Genomic DNA, 6,122 nt, shown 5'->3' with positions numbered 1-6,122 from the left:
GCCAACCCAACAGAAGTGAAATAACCCCCTTGCCCAGTCTCCCTCATAGTTTATGATAAAGAGCCTTTTGTTGCAGTTTAATTTGCAAACTTTCTCTTCTGCCATTCTCATGTACCACCATTCCGGAGACTCATATAATTATTTTTACAAGAAACGCTTTCAGACAAATAAGTCTGGGGAGGTTTGTAATTTCTATTACCTCATGGCGACTCCATTGATAGACAGCAGCACACCTTGGGAGAATTAGAGAGCATAAAGTAATGGAGGTTTTTGTCCTCTCAAGACAGAGCTGCGAGTGCTGCTTGGCTCACTGCCAACACCACCAATTACCAACCTGGAGCAGGAGACAGGTCCTAGTGATGAAAAATTACAGTTTTCCAGCAAGCCTGGTGATGATGGAGCTGTAGTGTGAGCTACCATTTCTTTCAGGGCCTGTTAGGCATCCAGGACTATGATGTGTTTTGGGCCACCTTGGTGTTTAGGACAGTTGTTATCCCTCTACCAGGGGGAAAAGGATGGAGTTCGTATTGCTTCCTCTTGCCTTTGCTCCCACTCACGACTCTTCCCTGGCTTCTTTATTTTTTGCAGAAGCCCGTTCTGCCAGGAGACAGAACAGTTGAGCATAAAAAAGCAATTTCGGAGGCTCTGTCATTGGCAATTACGCTTGAAAGCCAGAGATTTAATTATTGTGTGAGAGTGATACCCTTGAAAGAGAAATTGCAACGGTCCCATCACTTGAGATGTTTCAGCGCTGAAACAGACGACTCACGAAATGTCAAGGAGCGAAAAAATGCAGCACTCCTGTGCTTCCCACCTCCAGATCCTGGTGTGAGGCTTTCTGTTGACACCGAAGTTAACTGCTAGTTGGGTTAACTGAGGACACAGGTGCCCCCCTCGAATCCAGCTGTCTGGATAGCACAGGGCTTTGTCATACTTATTTTCCTTGCCACTAACCACTGCTAACAAGTGGCTGGAGGTACGTGGAGTTTCCACAATTCCCATTTCATGCCTGCACTTCAAATTAACACTCATTCACTCAGGGTGATGATTTTTTGTGTGTTTGTTGGGAATCTAGCAATTATACCAGCACTCACCTGCAAACAGGTCATATTCTCCATCTCTCTCAAGCGTACAGGCTGCATGTACATGTAGGAGAGCACTGAATTACTCTCTCCCTGTCTCTATCAAGGACTGACAGCACAGTGAAGAAAGCACGTTTCAGTAAATGCATAAATAATTACTCAGCCAGCATATAACAGCACAGGGCTTTAAATGCTATAGATGTGACTATCTTCCAACATCAGCTCGAAGCAGGAGCTGGTGGAGTGGTGCTGGTGTAAAATCAATGAGCTAACCACAGGACATCTTCATCACGCCCGCATGGCCAGACTCACACCCCCAAGGCTGTCCCAGCACAGCTGTGTCCTTCCGATGGTTCCCAGCAGCTGAAACGAAGTTCTTTGATTTGCCAGTTTTGTGTCCGTCTTTCAGAGGAAGGAAAAAAAAACCTCAAACCAGCTCAATGCCCTCGTTCGACGCGTGATTCGGATGTGTTGGGTGGGAAGGAGCCCTGGCACCAGGTCAGGCAGCCCACAAGCAGCCACAGCAGCTCGCTGTGATTGCACAACACATTACAACAGCAAAGCGTTCACTTTATCTGAATGTGAACAGGAGGAGTCGGGGCCAGGGGGCGAGTCGGGGACACCGGGGGGGTGATGCTGGACATGTGACTGCCCAAGTGGGGGTTGGTGCGGCAGTGGTTTCTTTTCCCCTGTCGTCACTCTCAGATGGGTTGTTACAGTACCCAGCAGCACAACCACAGACAGATACAGCTGATAAACCTGTTCAGAATCGCACTCAGGATATGACATAAAACCAGGGGGAAAAGTCATATCTCCAAACCCAGATATTCCCAATTTATGCATCCCTAAGCACCAAGAGGCTTTTAACCCCAGGAAAGCGCTTCTCCCGCTGCAGGACAAGCACAAAACTGGCAGGGAGGAGCTTGACATCCCCAGCTCGTCCAGCTCACACCTCCTATCTCGCCGCTCGTGTGTCACACAGAATCCTCCCCCGGTCCTTTCCCGCTGGGCTCCCCGCTCCCTGCGCTTGCTCTGCTGCTGCTGCTCTCTGCCAGGACACTTATCCCTGCCACGGCCGGTCAGCAGGGAATTTCCTCCCGCCGGAGCAGCGTTCACGTGGCACCCAGCCAGGGAAACCAGCTCCAGGCCGGCGCTGCCAGCAGCCTTTGCCAAAGGAGCGAGGGCTTTCCTGGGCGCAGGGGCTGCGAGCTGTGCTGGCTTCACAGGGAAAAGGATGCTGCTCCTCGAGAGGTGAAAAAGACGTGTTAAAAACCAAACCGACCTCGCTCAGGTTAAAGAGAAACAGATTTATTTTTTTTCTCTCTCTCTCCCTTTCATGAATTAATTTGTTGGAGGAACGAGGCTCAGAGATGCAGCAACAAAACACACATTGAGTCAAACAGATATTTCTTCTAACTTACACAGGAAAACGTCTTATATTGGTTGGGGGTTATTCATCCTCCTGTGTAAGCTTCCACCTACTGATGTAGTAGTGCTTTTAGGTTGGTATTAAAACAAAAAATATTGCTGCTTCAAAAGCAAGTTTTGTTTCAGCTCCCCCTTCTCTTTCACACATACAACTACGGGCAGTTTTGAGTCAGAATTGCTCATTGCCTGACCAAATCACTAAATAATTTCTGCCCTGTGTGGGACTCTATCTCATAGTGGCTTTACTTTCATTAAAAGTAATAAAAGCAAGAGAGAAAATGTGTAAGCTGGGGGTTGCTGGCAGCCTTTCTGGCTTCTTTCCCTTTCCCGTATACCCCGGGTTTCACGCAAAACTCAGCCCAGTGATGGTGGCCAATGACCCCTGCTTCATCTCACAGACACAGTGTAGAGACAGGTGGTATCATGTCCTGGTCTGGCCATACTGAAGCTCTCCATGTCCCCAGGGGCTGTGTGGGGAGACCTCCCTGGCGCCAGGACCCGTTTCGGGCTCGGTGATGGGCGGCTGCCGCACCGGCGGGGTGTAGTCTGTGAGGTGGAGGATGTGAGGAGCCAGTGTACAACCTGAACTTGGTCACCCTCGGCCCAAACCCTGAAGAGGAAAGCCTGCACGCATGACACCTTCCTGTTAGGAAATATTAATCACGGCCATGCCCAAACATGGTAAATGAAACCTCAGGAAAACCGCTCCTTTGGCGATCGAGTGCTGTGCGTTGGTATATTCAGGAAGGCCCTCCTGCCTCAAAGACAGGACCCACAGTCATCAGGGCACCATCTAGAATTACAGATTGCCTCTGACATTTGCATATTTGAAGGAAAATCTCAGCTCATCCCTCCTGTGCCTCTATTCCACTGGGAGCTGTGGCTGATGTTTCATGGGCTGGGGAGAGTGACACAGGGTGAGTTAAGTAGTGGGGTGAAGCACCTGGAGAGGAGAAGCATCAATCAAGTACCACAGGAAAACTGGCTTGAGGATGTTCTTAGTCCTCCCTGGTTCTCACTCTTGCCCCCCTTAGGGCAATGGGTGGAGCTGCCCTGTCCATGGAAATCACTAACACACACCAGGGCAAGGTCAGGAGCAAAAATCCTGCAGGCACCAGAGGGGCATAAACTGGCTGAGGTTTCAGCACTAGAGAGGACATTTTTCACCACCAGATTATTTTTCCCCCAACATTTTAGCCCCAGAGCTTGAAAGCTTTCACTGGTCAGAGGACTAAGGCTGAGATTTTCACAGCAGTCTACTCCAAAAGAGCTGAGCCACACTCAGGCTCTTATCTCGTCTTCTCCCCTCTTCATGGTCAGATTGGGCACCTTCCCAATGAGGCACCTGTGTTACAAAAAATAATATTAAAAACCCCATGAAAGGCATCCCAAGAGGTTTACAAGTAAAATAATATTCCTGGAAAGAGGTGCCAGCACTCTAGCTTGCAGAACTGTGTGGGAAGCATTCTGGAGCTAAGGAGCTCACAATGAAGCACAGGGAAACGTGCTCGGGGAAATCCCCCCCACACCTCAATCCATCCCCCCTCACCTTCACAGTAAATCCCTCTGGGGGCCAAGCCTCACATATAGGGCCTAAGTTCCTTCTGGGGGCCCAATTCTTTGTGGGGAACAGTTCTTACTTGTGGGGCCTAAACCCATTTTTGTGATCAACCCTTGCCCATGGGGCCCAGATCCCCTTAAAGGAGCTCACATATCCTTGGGGGATCAATCCTTGCCTGTCTGGGGATCAAGTCCCTGTGAGTACAAAATGCCCTTTGGGGGCCAGACCTTGCTGATATGCAAGGGGGTGGGAGGAAAACCCCTTTTGGGATCCAAACTTTGCTTGAGTGCCCCAACCTCTCAGGGGACTGGAACCCTTTTTGCGGTCCAAGTCTTGCTTGTGTGGCCCAGAACACCTGTGTGGTCCAGGACTCGTGTGTGGTCCAAGTCTGTTCTGGGTGCCGTGCCTTTTGTGTAGGTGTCAAATTCACAGCTGTGACTGTGGGTCCCCAACCCCTTGTGAGGAAACAAACTCGTTGCAGGATCCAAATCCCTTTCAGGAGTCAAGCTGAGCTGTGGGTTCCAAACCCACTGTGGAACCCAAATTCATTTTGGAGTCCGAGATGTTCCTGTGGCTCCCGAACCGCTTGTGGGTCTCTGTGAGACCCAAATGCATTTTGGGGTCCAAAACCTTTACAGAGGACTTGTGGGTCCCAAGTTCCCTGTAGGACCCAAATCTGTTTGGGATCCAACTCATGTTGTGGGTCCCCAAAACTTTGTATGGCCCAAATCCCCTGTGGAACCCAAATGTATTTCAGGGTCCAGGTTTTGTCTGTGTGTCCCCAACCCTTCCTGGGCTCCAAACCCTTTGAAGTGCCCAACCCCCTTTTGGGGTCCTCACCTGCTTCAAGGTCCCAAGCCACCTGTGGTATTTACATGTGCTCTGGGGTCCAAGTTGTGCCTGTGAGTCCCTTGGCGGAGTCTAAATCCTTTTCAGAAGCCAACCCTGCTTGGGAGTCCCTAGATCGCTGTGGTGCCTAAATCTGTTTTGAGGTCCAACCTTTGACTGTAGGTGCCAACCCTTTGTGATAGCCCAAAGACCCCAGGGTGCCCAAATTTGTTTTGGAGTCCAAGCTTTTCCTGTGGATTCCCAACCCCTTGCAGGCTCTGAACTCCATGAAGCACCCAACAAATGTGTTTGGGGGTGCATGCTTTGCCTGAGTCCCCAGCTCTTTCTGAGCTCTGAATCCCTTGAAGTAGGTTTTCTTTTGTAGTCCACATCTGCTTCGGGGTCCCCAGACTCCTGTGATATTTATTTTGGACTCCAAGCTGTGCCTGTGGCTTCCCAACCCCTTGCAGAACACAAGCCCCCAGTGTGGCACAAATCCATTTTGGGGTTCCCATCCCCACCATGGTTACTCAAACATACCTTGATGGTCCAACCTGTGTCTGTGGCTCCCTGAATTCTTGTGGGATAGACCTCCCTGTGGGACCCTAATCCTAATCCATTTTGGGGTTCCCAGCCCAGTGTACTCAGAGACACTTTGGGGTCCACACTGTGCCTGTGGCTTCCCAACCCCTGGGGGTATAGCCCTCACCCACGAAACTCAAATCCACTTTGAGGGTTTCCCAGCCCCCCATGGCTACTTCAAGGTCCAAGTGGTGCCTGTGGCTCCCCAGACCCTTGTTGGATAGAAATCTCCCTGTAAGACTCAAATCCATTTTGGGGTTCCCAGCCCACTGTAGTACTAAGATTCACTTTGGGGTCCACTCTGCACCCGTGGCTCCCCAACCCCTTGTGGGACACAGCTCCCCCACAGGACCCAAATTCATTTTGGGGTTCCCAGCACCCCGTGGCCACTTGGGGTTCAAACAGCGCCTGCGACCCCCCCTCCCCCATCCCCATCTCTTGTGGGATAGAACTCCCCCATGGGAATAAAATCCATTCTGGGGTTACCAGCCCCCGTGGTACTCGGAGCCACTTTGGGGTTCACCCTGTGCCCGTGCGAGACACAGCCCCCGCCGTGCGACCCAAATCCCTTTTTGGGGGCCTCCCTCCCGCCCGTGGCCCCTGTGGCCGGCTCACAGCGCTGCGGTGCGGAGCGGTGCCCG

Source organism: Myiozetetes cayanensis, unplaced genomic scaffold (genome assembly GCF_022539395.1).
Source record: "Myiozetetes cayanensis isolate MyiCay16 unplaced genomic scaffold, myiCay2020 scf1, whole genome shotgun sequence".
In the NCBI taxonomy this organism is placed as follows: Eukaryota; Metazoa; Chordata; class Aves; order Passeriformes; family Tyrannidae; genus Myiozetetes; species Myiozetetes cayanensis.
This window is presented reverse-complemented; position numbering follows the sequence as displayed.